We start from the raw sequence: 14,584 nt of genomic DNA on the forward strand, positions 1-14,584 counted from the left end.
TCAAAGTAAATTGCAAATTCTGACCATAACATTTTGAGATTCAGCAGCAGTTTAATATTTACTGCTGCCCCAGTCTGACTGCTCATTGTGTTTAGTAGATGCATATTCTTTAGAGTAGGAATTCTGAATTGAAAATGTGCATCATCAGCTCTGCAAGAAATAACCAAGATGGTTAGGAGCGGCTCTTTACGGACACTAACAGCAGTGACTGGCCTATAAAAATACACAATAGCGTGGGAGGCGCCAGGAGTTTCTCAATTTATTTAAAAGTGTGTTCAATAATGAATTGCCAGAGAGTAATTTTGACTAATAGGTAATGCAGGTTTTGGATTAGAATCTTTTTAACCAATGGTCTTTTTGAGGATTATTTTTAAAGCATACATTAATCTATTAGATTGTAAAATCTGAGAAAGATGCTTAACATAAATTATATTGTAAAACAATAATAGTACGCACAAAGTAGTGCACAACACAGTATAATTTTTGTAACAAACAGTAGGATATTAGGTCTGCGGTCTGGGAAAACATTTATAAAAAAAAAAAAAATGTTTTTCCAGCTGGGACGTTCCATCCTGGGAAATCTGCTCCTAGCATTGTTAAAATAGGTTTGAAGTCAGAACTCATAATACAGCAAAAAAAAAAGTCAAGTTCATAGTGACATACAGTCCAAAGACTATTTACCCTCCTTTATTCTCTTTTAGAGAAAATAAACTTTTGTGGGAAAGTATTTAACTGTCTCATAAACAAATGCACACATACTGTATACTTAGTTACCAGATTTAATTATCATTTATGGGTGAAGGTATTACTTCTATCAGTAGTTCTATAAGGCTGATGCACAGTTACTTTTTCATGGTTGTAAAAAGCAGCACAGCAAATATGGAACACACCTATCAAAATTCATTTTCTTGCCTACCTGTGCATTTATCTCTGAATCTGTTAAATAATCAACACTTGGCAAAAAATAATGTAAATTTAAACTGCATTAGTGATCTGAAAAGAAAATTCATTAATTATTTCAGTACAGAACACAATCCTAAAAGGTGTACAGGGTATGAATGTGACAGGTTAAAAGATGAGAAAAATATGAATAGGATGCCCGATTCATTACATGGTAAATAATGCAATGAACACATTAATACAGGTTATGCTTAAGGTATATAGTGTAATTATGCAAAACAAATCTGGATGACGTAAGGATGACACTGCAGAACTGAACACAGATTTAATCCAAAAGAAAATATTGAGATCAGTTATGTTTGTAGCTCTTAAACAAGTTCAAACTACAACCTGTTTTTGACAATTTTCTAATATCCCCGGAGATGTGGTTGTATTCGTAAGCTCACTGGCACATATGTGCATTTGAGCTACGTAAGAAACTACAATGGTAGAAAAGCAGGATGTGGTTAAAAAAATATTAGAGTAAAACACAAAAAAATATTAAAAACAGCAATTATTAAAATAATACATTCCAAAAAGATACATTTAAAATATTAAAAGTTAAAAAATATTTTACCAACGTGAGCTGCAGATTAAAAATTGATAGTGTTTTTACAACTGAAATTTCATTACAAATGAAATTAATAACAGCCTAATTACAGTATTTAAAAAAAAAAAACCTAAACATTTGTAAAATATTGCATTGCCAAAATAAGACACAGGTTAAAATTCAGTTCTGCACTGTAAAAGTTTATTTGTCCCCAAGAACTAAATATACAAAAATATGTTTTATTCTCATTTCATCCAAATTAATTTATTTTGCTATCTCAGCATCAAGGGTTGCCAGAGCCTACACCAGCAGCAACCAATTGTGAATGAGAGGTCAGTGCATTGCTCACACCCAAAACTAACTCACACCTCACCACTTAAGAGTCTCCAATCATGCTACCTTGCAAAATGCAAAAGCAGGATGAGAATGGAACCTCAGGCCCATGAGACAAAATATAGCAGCATTACCACGGAGTGTCACTTTATGCATTAGAATACACTGCTCATATCAACATGGTTAAGTTCAAGGACACTCCGATTTCTTATGGAGTTTTACCTTGGCAGCATAATGACACAGTGGCCAGTGCTCCTGCCCCATGGATTGAGCACTCCGAGTTCCAAGACCACGTCCAGTTGTTATCTACACATTCGTCCCGTGTTTGTAATGTGAGGTATAATGGTGATTTAAAAATTTGGCCCTATGTGGGTGAGAGAATGGATGTATTTGTGAGTCAGCCCTGTGATGGACTGATGCTTTGTCCAGGGTTTGGTCCCGTTTTCACACAGATCTGTTGGGAGTGGTTCTGGTTCCTATAACAGTGAACTAGATTTGAGGATGTTATGTACTTTTTACCCAGTGTTGCATGATAACAAAGTCAACGAATGCAAGTTGATTTATTAACATTGTGAGCAAGTTCATAAAATTCAAGTTAATCACAATTTATATTTATAAATATTTACAAAATATGAAACTGCACAAATGTTTAAACCAGCTCAGTCCATTAAGTATACTTGATGTCAAATGCTGTCAGTTTTTTTTAAGCAGTCAGGGTTTAAATAAAGGGGATTCCTGCAGTAGAGAGGCTCTAAATTTAGAGATCAACTGGAATGTGACAGACAAAAAACATACAGTTCACAGCACGAATACTAAGATGCCTTTTTTATTTTGTGCACAATTCTGCCAGGATGGAGCTAATATATGGACTACAGAAAAAGCACAGCATTAGTGGACATGCTCAGTGAATGAAATACTCAGCTGCTCCAAAGTAACATGGGGTACAAGTTTTTACAGGAAACTGATAATTGAAGGCTATATCAGCAGGCCATGCTTGTACCCCACAGATACACTGGTTCTTGGCTTACAGTCAGTGATGCCAGAATAAGCTCCTGCTGCCCTTCACTCTAAATCAAATTAATTGGTGTAAATGGGGTGGGTATAAATGTACGGCAAAAAAGTCTCTATAGAAAAGTATGGTCTTCCATTAATAACTTGTGTAAAGAGTAATGTCCCTAGGAATTATATTCACAAGAATCACTATTTAAAATTGCTGATTAAAATTCTAACTACAAACAAACTAGTCCAGATGTGTGTGTGTTTACTCTGTGATGTATTGGCGCACTGTCCTGGAATTGCTCCTGCCCCGAGACCTTAGCTTGCTGGGATAGGCTCCAGCCCCCAGCAAACCTGCTCAGGATTTAGCAGGCTTAGACAATGGTGTGTTATGGTACTATTAAACTGACTATTTATGTTAAAAGCTTTTAGTGTCTGCCGCAAGTCCATTTCAGTATGCTTATGTAATCATATTTCAATATGCACAAGACGTGCCCTGCTGAGAGTCACTTTCAGTGAGTACATGGGATGTGCAATCAGATCCTGTCTTCAACATGAACAGCAAAACCACAACCTTTTAGCCAATAAGACCAAAGCAGAATTCCTTTGGCGCTTGTAAAATTAGCATGGATGTTTTTTCTATAGTCAGCTCACCGCACCTTCCTTACACAAGAGATAAACATAAAGGCATCAGCAGTTATAGCTATATGATAAACTGACACTTTCTCACATATTTTTCTATATACACATATTGCACAAACTGAGATTTAAATATTGGTTAAGGCCCCACTCCAAAATGGGTGGGGGCGAGTTCCCCCAAATGCCATTCCATATTTTGTGAAATAGTGACATGCACATTAGCAATAAAACAGAACATTTTGTAAGTAGGTCTGTGATGGATCTGCACACACTAATGTTGATTTCTGCTTTTCTGACTGATTCTTCTTGCTTTGTATCACAATAAGCAGGACTGAGAAAACGAATGGAAGGAAAATGCATTGTTTTTCTTGTAGTGAAATAAAGAAACAATGAGACAAATTGAAAGTTTAAATTAAACAAAAACGTCAAATACAAGCAATGGGTTTATGTAAAGGGTAAAGACTGTGATTATATGATGTGTTTTTGTATCTAGGCAGCACTACAAAAAATAGTAATCGCTGTAAAAGAACAGTTCTGAACAAAAATAGTATCAAAACAAACAATTATTATGATTAAATCAACCCTATCGGTTTGAGCACCTAACCCATTCTGAACAAACCTAAACCTTGAACTAAATTATATATAAAATACTACAGGGTGGTCCAGATCTAATTATGCAGATCCAGATCGTCTGGATGACTTTGATTTATGCGGGGATGATTCCAGTTTGGCACAAAGACAATTCTTCATGTCGTCAGTTCGCACACTTCTCGATGGTCTGGGATTTAAGTTATAGCATAATGAAAATTGCATAATTAGATCTGGACCACCCTATAGATAGACCGAATACAGGTATATATATACAAATGTGCCCTCTGACAAATTGCCAGTCCATCTAATGCTGGTTCCTCCCCTGTGCTCAGTGCTATTGGGTTAGGCTATAGGGCCCAACACCTCTGAACTCAAGTTCAATAATGAATGAATGAACAGAAGAAACTATCACTTTCATTTTAATTTTAAATTCAATCTCAATTGTCTTTAATCAGGGTGTTCTGTACCAATCATGGTATTTATATTAAGTCGTGTTTTATTCTGTGTTAGTAATTTGACCAATTACTAAAAATCAGAATGCAAGTAAACGTTACACTGTCTTATACACATTGCAGTACACAACAAACATGCCAGTATTCACTAGATAACCAATTTTCTATTTCATGAGTCATTTTTAATGTATTGTAAACTACACATACAGTAATTTATATCTGATTTAATCAGATTAAATTTATGTGCAAATTAATGAAGAGGAATGTCTATAAGGAGAGCTAATAGACTGGTTCAGTACATTGTGTACCTATTGCTGCTTTTGATACATTCTGTGGAATCAACTTGAGAAGTAATGCTTATTCCATATCTTATTTTGCTATTTCCATAATTGCCCAATTTAGCTAAGTAGGATTCATTTCATTTTCAATTCCAGATTTTACAGGCGACAGTAATAGGAGGTACAGCAACAATAACAACATAAAAATAATGGAAACATAATAAAGAACCTGTCTGCAGCACCTTATTGCCCACCAAACTTTTCTGTATCATATATTCACCTCTAAATGCTTTATTTGTTTCCTATTTTTGAGATGTGGTTTTGATGAAAAAGTAGATTTTAATCGTTACAGATTTTGGTTTCAACCCAATTACTGTACTTAATTAGAAAACAATCCTTGCCAATCTCAGACTTAATGGATCATTTTCAGTCTGACAGATTTTTCTCTTTTATTAAACCAAATAATGCAAGATGAATCCACACAGGTGTAAATGGAAGCAAGTTAGATGGAGAACTGATGACCCCTTTGTCATTTGCATCTTATTGCTAATATGGAGCCATTAAAAACACTGAATGCAGCTCCTCACGACTGAAATAAGCACTTAAGGGTGGCAAACCTTAACATGTAGGATCACTAAAATGAAGCAGAAAAATTTGACTTGAGCATTAAGTGCTTCATTATCAGCAACTGACTTCTGGGTTGGAACAAAAACCTGCAGCCACTGTAGCCATCCAAGACTGACACTGCCTACCCCTGATTTTCTTCAGCAGACTCAACTTTTGTTACACAATCGTCAGTGGACTTTCAGAATTTAATCTGAAACCACTGTAATTTATTTACATTAAATGGAATTTGATGGATGCTGGCCACTTTCACATTTTATTCAAAGCCTATTGAATGTTGCATGCTGCTTCCAAAGTGACAGCTAGTCCTGCTGTAAATTTCATCAGTTCCTTGATCCTACACCCACACCATTTATATAGCTACTTTAAATACTCTGATGAGGCACAACAGTAAAATAACCTGCCTAATATTGTGGAGATCCCCCTAATGCAAGCAAGTCAGCTCTGACCTATTGACCTCTGACGGTATCCAAGCAGCAGGTCCTTTAAGTCCTGTAAGTTAGGAGTTGGGGCCTCCATGAATCAGAAATGTTTCTCCAGTACAGCCCACAGAATTTGAAACCCAGCCAAGGAGAAACCCTGGCTGAAATATAACAGTGTTAATGTAAGAATGAATAAAGATTCAGCTGCTGCTTAATTCTATCACTTAACTGTATAAACTCCATTACTCATCATGAGAAATCGAGTAAAGCATAGTAATTAAAACATTGAGGAAATCTATTACTACGGACGATTTACGAGTCTTTAGTATTATTATGGCCAAGATTTACTCAGGGGGAAAAAAATAAAAATCGAAAAATTCCTTCAAGAAAGAATTATGTTGTACAATTTTTGTGCAATTTCCTTAGGAAATTGTAAATGATTAAAAAAATGCTTTATCAAAAACAGAGTTCACAAAGTACTTATACTCTTTTGAGGTATAGGAGTCTTTTAAATAATGTTCTTTTAATCTAAGCTCAGCACTGACATACTGTACCATGTTTATCACACTTGGTCATCTTGCAATAATAAAATTAAAAGCCAGAGTTTGTTTCTAATTTCAGACTTCCAAAGACTGTCAATGTATGCCATCTCAACATGGTACTGTTGCTTGAGTTATACACTAAATCTGAGCTCTAACGAGCAAATGGTCTACGTATGTTTAACCTGAATCAATGTAGAACCACCATTTTACAAGACTTTTACCGCATATTGTTTTCAGAAAACCGAAACATTACAAACTTTAAGATAAATAATACACTTTATTCTAGATTCACAAACATTAATGTTTTCTTATAACAATTTTAAACATATAAGATAAGTTTAAATGTGACCCCGTTCACCCCATCTAGCTTGTCTGTTTAGTACATTTCTTTTTTTAACCTACTGTACTTAATCCAACTCAGGGATGCATTGAGCTCAAGGTAAGAAACTGCCCTGAGCCAAGCACCAGATCATGGCAGGGCACAGTCAAACCACTCTGATAACCAATGTACTCCAGAAACAGAAATAAAGCTGGAAAGATTAATGTCAAGCTAGAACTCTAATCATCTCCTTTTTTGGAAACACTATGGTTTCCTTGTTAATGACAATAATAACAGGCAAAGACATATTAAAAATGCAGCATATTATGAACTCAAAATCTAAATAAGCATTATAATGCAAGATTTGTGCATCGATATACCCCCATCAAATTAAATTCACCATTCAAAAAGTCAGCAAACATTAACCGCATTCATAATTGTACAAGAGAATTACACAGTGCATTCCACTAACATTGGCACCCCTGCTAAATAAGAGTATAATACTCTGCCAAAAAGTCTTTATTGTTTAAACTCTTGCTTTTTCAATCAAAATATTAAAAAATATCTAACATTTAAGTAAAATAATTAAAAGAAAAAAAAAAACAAACAAAACAAATATTTTCTCAAAAATGTGTCCCACAGTAAATTGCACCCCTTCTTTTAATACTTTGTGCAGCCCCTCCACCCAAACTGTGCCAAGATAACAACACAGCAGCTTCTCCTCTAATGCTTAATAAGGTCAGCGAACACATGGCAAGACATCCTCTGTAAAGAATCCCTTTAGATCCTTTGGATTCCGAGGCCTGCTTGTCAGCTCTCTTCATCAGCTCAACCCACAGGTCTTCAGTGGGGTTTAGGTCTCTTGTACATGTAAAAGGAGGGGAAGAGCGAAAATCCAAACTTCTTTCAACAAACCTAAATTCCTTTTAATCATTTTATGGTCTCATACAAATGAACATATTTTTATTAAAGCACTTTAGATACACATTTGTTTAATGTTTATGCAATATGAAGATGTAACTCATTGAAAAAATATACTTCAATAAGGCTTTTGGTTCACATTAAACTACTGCCTTACAGCTTTAAAATGTTTTATTTAAAAAAATAAAAAATGCAGCCTCTGATAATGAAGCAAGTACCCAGAATAAATGAGAAATCACAGAAAGCATCCCTGGCATCAGTCAACAGCAACACAGTATGTTAAACCTGGGCTGAATACGAGTCTTTGATCAAATGCCAACTCCACAAATGTCACCATCCGGTGTTCATTTGAGTTCAGCCCTTAACATTACACAGAACTCTTCAGTTCAGCTGGCACCCAGGCAAGAAATCCTCGTATTATACAGTCGTCTACTCTGGAGTTCTTAGTGCTCATCCTGGATGGGATTGTAGAGGCAACACAGAGCTGGACATAGCAAGCCACCCTAACCTTAACAAATTTTAGCACCTTGGCAGTGGATTGTGCATAGTGCATTCCTTTTAAGAAGCAGCACAAACCATTTCAACTGGCTCCTGATACGGTTATTCATATTATATGGGATTAAAAGGAAGGGCAAGACACATCATTATTCAAAGATGCCTTTCATGGTACTCCCAATAAAATCAAAGAGAATCTAACACTAGAATTACCAGAGCCTACGAAAAAACTCGTAATTCCGTCCCACCTTAAATCGCTTCTTAAAATCGTTCACAGCTCTCCACCAGCGTCTTTTGTCATCTAAATGTGCTGATAAAAATCAGGCTGCAAGCAGCCGGCTATTCCATCCCCCCACCGACTTAGAATGTGCACAAACTTCTCTCAGCTCATGCCTTGATTGAGTATCTGGGAGTGAAGTGGAGTTTTAGAGTGGAAATAATAGATCATTATTTGGAATACACGCATTTCACGTGTGTGCCGTTTCTTTTGTACTCCAGGACATGCAGAGGACAGAATAGTACAGAGCAGTAAGTTCAGCACTATATGCAATCAGACAGACAAACAGGCAGAGAAGGCACTAGATATATAAATAAACAGGGAAGGCACTGTATAATAGATATATAAAAAACAGCTAAGGGGATAGATATATAGATAGGTAGGAAGGAAAGGCACTATATGATAGGCAGACAGGGAAGCTCCTATATAATAATAAAATTACTGTTATTACTATGTAGATAGACGGAGTTCAGCGTCGCAGCGTGTATTCAAACCTGATCTGACGCTGTTCGTTTTCAAATAATATTGCATGTACTTAACTATTTTAGAATAAAAACATACATTTGATTTCAGTCTTTTTTTTTATTCAGTTCCATTCTCTCAGTCGCGTTCACGAATCTCCCCCAAAATCTGACAATGCTGTTTTCACATAAAGATGCGCTATAATTCAAATGTGATTTATTTGGAGACGCGCTATACTCAAATGTTATTTATATAGGGAAGAAAGTACAATGTCAGGTGCTCATTCAGTGTAATAGGAACCATAGCACAGAGAGATGTGTACACTGCAACATGTACACATGTCGTGAATGTAGGAAGGGTGTGTGGAAATTGTTAATATTTGAATGTGATGATTTTATATAGCACGTATCGAAATCAGCAGTTCTTAGCATTGCACCACGCAAGCTGTCGTATCAACCGCCTACTGTAACTTGCTTTATTTTTTCTTCACTTATAGTCTAGAATAAAAGTGCACTTGTTTTTTTATTCTTGTACACCAACATATGTTCCTGTGTTTGAGCGACATGGGCATGCTCAAAAAAATAGACGTGAAATGCCACGAAAAGTGCACGCAGGCACTTCAGTTCGCAAGCATTGGTATGAGAATGCGGTCACAAGTACGCTGCAGAGCTACAGCGCGTCTTTATGTGAAAACAGCATTCTTAGATGGGGGGTAGGGAAGAATCCTGAACACGACTAAGAGAATGAAAAGTGAATAAAAAAAAACTAACCTTTACAAGTATCATAAATTACACTGGCTGTTACACACTGAAATCAAATGCATGTTTTTATTCTAAAATAGTAAGAATAAGAGCAATTTACTTCTCAAAACTGAACCATGTGGGATCGAACTCATGACCTTTTGGATACTAGTCAGCGGCTGATACCATTACGCTACCGTAGCAGCTGTAGTAAGTATGTGTCAATATAGCATGCTAAGGTGGCTTTTTTCTGCAGTTATATTTTTGAATAAAATTATACTTGTTCTGTTATATTTGTACCTTTTGTAAAAGTGTTTGATATTTGGACTTCAGGCTTCATACATTATATAGTTTATGCTTACATTTTGTCATTTACTACTACAAAATGAAAAACGTTTCTGTTTTAAAAATGTGTTTACATGGATTACTGTAGAAACGGAACACACGTGAAATGCATGTATTCCAAATAATGATCTATTATTTCCACTCTAAAACTCCACTTCACTCCCAGATACTCAATCAAGGCATGAGCTGAGAGAAGTTTGTGCACATTCTAAGTCGGTGGGGGGATGGAATAGCCGGCTGCTTGCACCCTGATTTTTATCAGCACATTTAGATGACAAAAGGCACTGGTGGAGAGCTGTGAACGATTTTAAGAAGCGATTTAAGGTGGGACGGAATTACGAGTTTTTTCGTAAACTCTGGTAATTCTAATGCTAATCCAGAAAAGGGGTGCCAAGGCCCACTCCTACAGCTATCCCTAGGAGTAAGAGTTGCACACATGGACTTAGTAACTGGGTGAACCCTTAACTAACCCTAACCCTGGTGACAGAAAAAAAAGTCAATAAAAGAATTTTTTACTATAGAGTTGCAATCAGAAATATTCACCCCGACCAAGATTATAAGGGTTTACCAATGAAAGTTTTTTTTCCAGACAGCTAGATTTTTTTTTGAATACTTCTTTATCAGTTGAGGTATACATAAAATCAACAAAGAAAATGTATGATGTAGTATTTGTAACAGGATATGATATTAATACACACATGTCACAGTTATTCAATCCTTATATAATATTGCTGTTTCTAAAACCTTCTGCTAGTTTATATGGCCTAAAGTGGAGCTAAAACATAATTAAGCCTTTGGGAATTCAATAATGATCCTTAATTGATTTAACTGTGATGCATATAAATACCCCACCCATTTAGGTACTGAATGCGAGTTGCACTCATGGGTAAGACTAAGGAGCTTTCACAAAAGCTGAGAAACCAAATGATTTCATTGCCCCTAAAGGACATAGGGTATAAGAGGACCTCCCAAAAATTGAACAATCCAAGAGGCACTAGTGAGAGCATTATAAAGAACTTTAAAACTTATTGGACATCTGCTAACCTACCTGGCCAAAAGACAAAGCCTAAAATTGCATCAACAGACCTTAACAACTTAGTTAGAACGACTAAGAAAAACCCCTCTGTTACTGCAAAACACCTATAGGATGACCTGATGAAGGCCGGGACAAGTGCTTCAGTGGCAACTATAAGACAAGCACTGAATCGATAAGGACTTCATTGCCACAATCCAAGATGCACTCCACTCTTGACCACAAAGAACATCAAAGGTCAACTAGAACATGCCAGGAGAAATCTGGATAAGCCTGCAGATTTTTGGGAACTAGGTCAATGGACTGACGAAACTAAATTGAAAAACTATTTGGGAACATGGGCAATGCAGTATATAAGGCATGAGAAAGGCAAGGTTTATAAGCAAAAGAATGCCATCCCCACAGTCGAGCATGGAGGTGGGTCATTGATGATGTGGGGATGTTTCTCTGCTGCAGGAGCTGGCAATCTTGACCGTATAAACTGGCATCAAGGATTCACAGAAATACCTGACCATTTTAAGAAGGAAGGTGATGCCTTCTTTTCAAAGATCAAATTGTGGTGATCACTGGACTTTCCGGCAAGACAATGATCCCAAGCACACCTCCCAAGTTATTTTGAGAAATAGATCCTGGAATGTCCTGGAGTGGCCTTCACAGTCCCCAGATTTAAATCCCATTGAAATCCATTGGATGGGAGTTAAAGAAGGCAGTTGCAGCACAGAAGCCATGAAACATCAATGAGCTGGAGGATCTTGCAAGGAAGAATGGGCAAAGATTCCAACAGATAGGTGTAAGAAGCTTGTCAGCACTTACTGAAAACAATTATTAGAAGTTTTAAAGGCTAAAAAATGCTCCATAAAGTACTGAAGCTGGGGGTTGAATAATAGTGCACATACACATTTACGAAAAGAGTTATATTTTTCATCTGAACTCAAACTTAAGTCCATTTATGTTTTCAAAATAACTAAAAATAGGTCAATAAATATATTTTATATATGTGTTTTTGGCATATATTTTCATTAACCTCGCTTCATGTTACTATAATGTCTTTTGAGGTGAGGGGGTTGAATATTTCTGATTGCAAGTGCATACAAACTTAGAACTAAAAAGATCTTAAGATGAAATTAAAAGTAAATGAATACATTATTTCCACTGCAATGTAATCTACAAATATGCCACAATGCCAATAAAATAATATTTGTAAATATTATTGGTGTTCAAAAACTGAAGTGTGAAAAAAAATAAATAATGCAAGCAACACAGAAATAAACATTGACCCTAAACGCTTAGCATGCAAGACTTTACAGTACAGTACTAATAAATATTGCCACCATGTGGCCAAAATTAGAAAAACAATTTAAAACAAGTCTGAACAAAAATGGCAAAATTTAAAGACATTCTGAAAAATTATAAAGTTTAGAAAGAGTTTTTGAATATAAATTAAATTTCACCCTTTTTTCCTCTTGTTGACACATACTGACACAACCCTCCTCTAATATTTTACTACAGACCTATATTTATCATTATCAACATTTATGTACAGTATATTATACATACTGTATTTTCACTCACACCCATTCCAGGAGATTTAAATTAAAACAAATATAAGCGTCTATATAATAAAAGCCCAGCGCCGTGTCCGGGTCCGCGTTCCTTTTGGTTGTATAGCCGCCCCATAGAAAACCCCCAGTCCGTCCCCTCTTAGAATTCCTCCTACCCCCCTCCGTTCTTTCCCCTTTTGCTTTTATTGCTCCTGTTCCCGAAAATCTTTTCAAAACAAAAGTAAACAAATAGAGCATCACATTAACGTCTTCCCCCCTCTGCCTATTAAATAATCAATAAAATGAAATAAAAAAGTCACGAAAGAAACAGAAACCACAACCTACCCTTACAGTGTCCACCGCGCTTCTGGCGTTACAGCCAAACACGTGGTGTATGCAGGTTATGTGTGTGACACTAATTAACGCCCGTACTACAACAGATTATATTGTTCATATACTATTAACTATTTACAGGGATTAACTCTTTTGGGGAAGTTCATAAGAAAAAAAAAAAATTAAATTATAAATAACATGTGCACTTGAGTATTTCGAGCCCCGCGTCTGAGTCGGATGGTTCCCCTGGTCACCAATGCGTGTGTTTCACTATGCCCACTATCCCTTTGTACCCATGTGCACTTGTACAGAGGAGACCTTACGGAACAATGCTGAAACGAAACGCAACTACACCTGCTGCTCCGAGAGAGGACACATTACAGCGTGATCACGAAGCAAAGAGGCAAAGGCGTGACAGTCGCTCGCAAGAAACAGACACTCAGCATTCACACAGATTAGCTCAAGGACACGTCTCTGCCGCACAACGAAAGGCGACTGAAACCCTACAGAGAGAGAAAGATTACGCCGTGATCACGAAAGAAAGAGGCAAAAGCGTGCCAATGACACACCCGACGAAAGGTCCTTACGATTGAGTCCTTCAACTGTGGTCATCCAACGCGCAGCGTAGCGCGCGGCAAATTGCTAGTTTAATAATAATAAAGCTACTTTAATTGTGAGGATAGCAATTAACCAGACTTACTGCCAAGAAAGCTGCTTTCATCCTCCAACCAAAATCATAAAAACACCATTCAGAGAATAATTCTGAAGGAAACTAAAATTCACTTATTCATTTGCTAGAATCTGTCAAGTGTTTTCTAACTCTCGTAATAATTGGGTTAATCCAGCCTTGAAAGAAATAGTTTGGAAACTGTCCATCCGTGGGTTACAAAGTGAGCAGGTATCTAAAACAGGCTTCGAGTAAAACCTGGGACTTACGTTTGCAATAATTTCATAAACAATGCTGAGCTAAAGGTGGTTAGTGATGCAATGTGAACAAAGTAGTCTTTCACGGATGGCTTTTTATTGCCATCCGTTTTCAGTTATGGGCCATGGACAGCCAGTGTCTATATTGAGAGCACCAGATGGTAGGCAGGAGCCAGTCCTGGACTGAACATCCGTCAAAGGACACATTCAACACTCTCTCAAGCTCACCCATGTGGGACCAGTTTAGACATATCAAATCACCTAGAATATATGATTCTTCAACATGCGGGAGCAAAACCCACAAGTCAAATGTACAAACTCCACACAGACAATGCTCCAACTGATATTCAAGCTCAGAAATGACACAGTAGTCTACAACATGATACATTTCCAGGTTAAAGTCAGTCTAATGTCTGTCTTATGTTGGAAGAAATGCGTTCTGAAAATACTGCTGAAGAAGTGCAATTGGAAGAGATTGTTGAAAAAATGCTGCTACGTGATATACTCTCCCCCACTGCATACTGGGTAGTCTCCCAAAGCATAAGGAAAGGTGACACTAGCTCTCTGTCCAACAATTTTGTTATTCATGCAACATCTGCAGAGAAGGTGACACCAGCTATATGTACAGCAATATGAATTTGAGCTTTGAAAGAAAGGCACGTCATACAGCAATTCACGATTTACACATTTAGGAGAGGCAGGTCCAGTCTGTCCTTTGACAATTTCTGCTTTACCTCTGTAGGAAGGGTGACAATGTAGGGTAGTGTCTCTGTAGGATGACACCACATTTATAACACTGTATGTATGTCCAACATATACTTATAATAA

The 14,584-nt window shown here is 36.7% G+C and overlaps 1 protein-coding gene across 2 annotated transcripts in view; it reads right to left on the bottom strand.

Moving 5' to 3' along the window:
* Nucleotides 1-14,584, bottom strand: part of LOC120542760 (uncharacterized protein C7orf50 homolog) — a 278,068-nt gene that overhangs the window by 255,008 nt on the left and 8,476 nt on the right. The gene's annotated exons all lie outside the window — the stretch shown is intronic.

Source organism: Polypterus senegalus, chromosome 13 (assembly GCF_016835505.1).
Source record: "Polypterus senegalus isolate Bchr_013 chromosome 13, ASM1683550v1, whole genome shotgun sequence".
NCBI lineage: Eukaryota > Metazoa > Chordata > Cladistia > Polypteriformes > Polypteridae > Polypterus > Polypterus senegalus.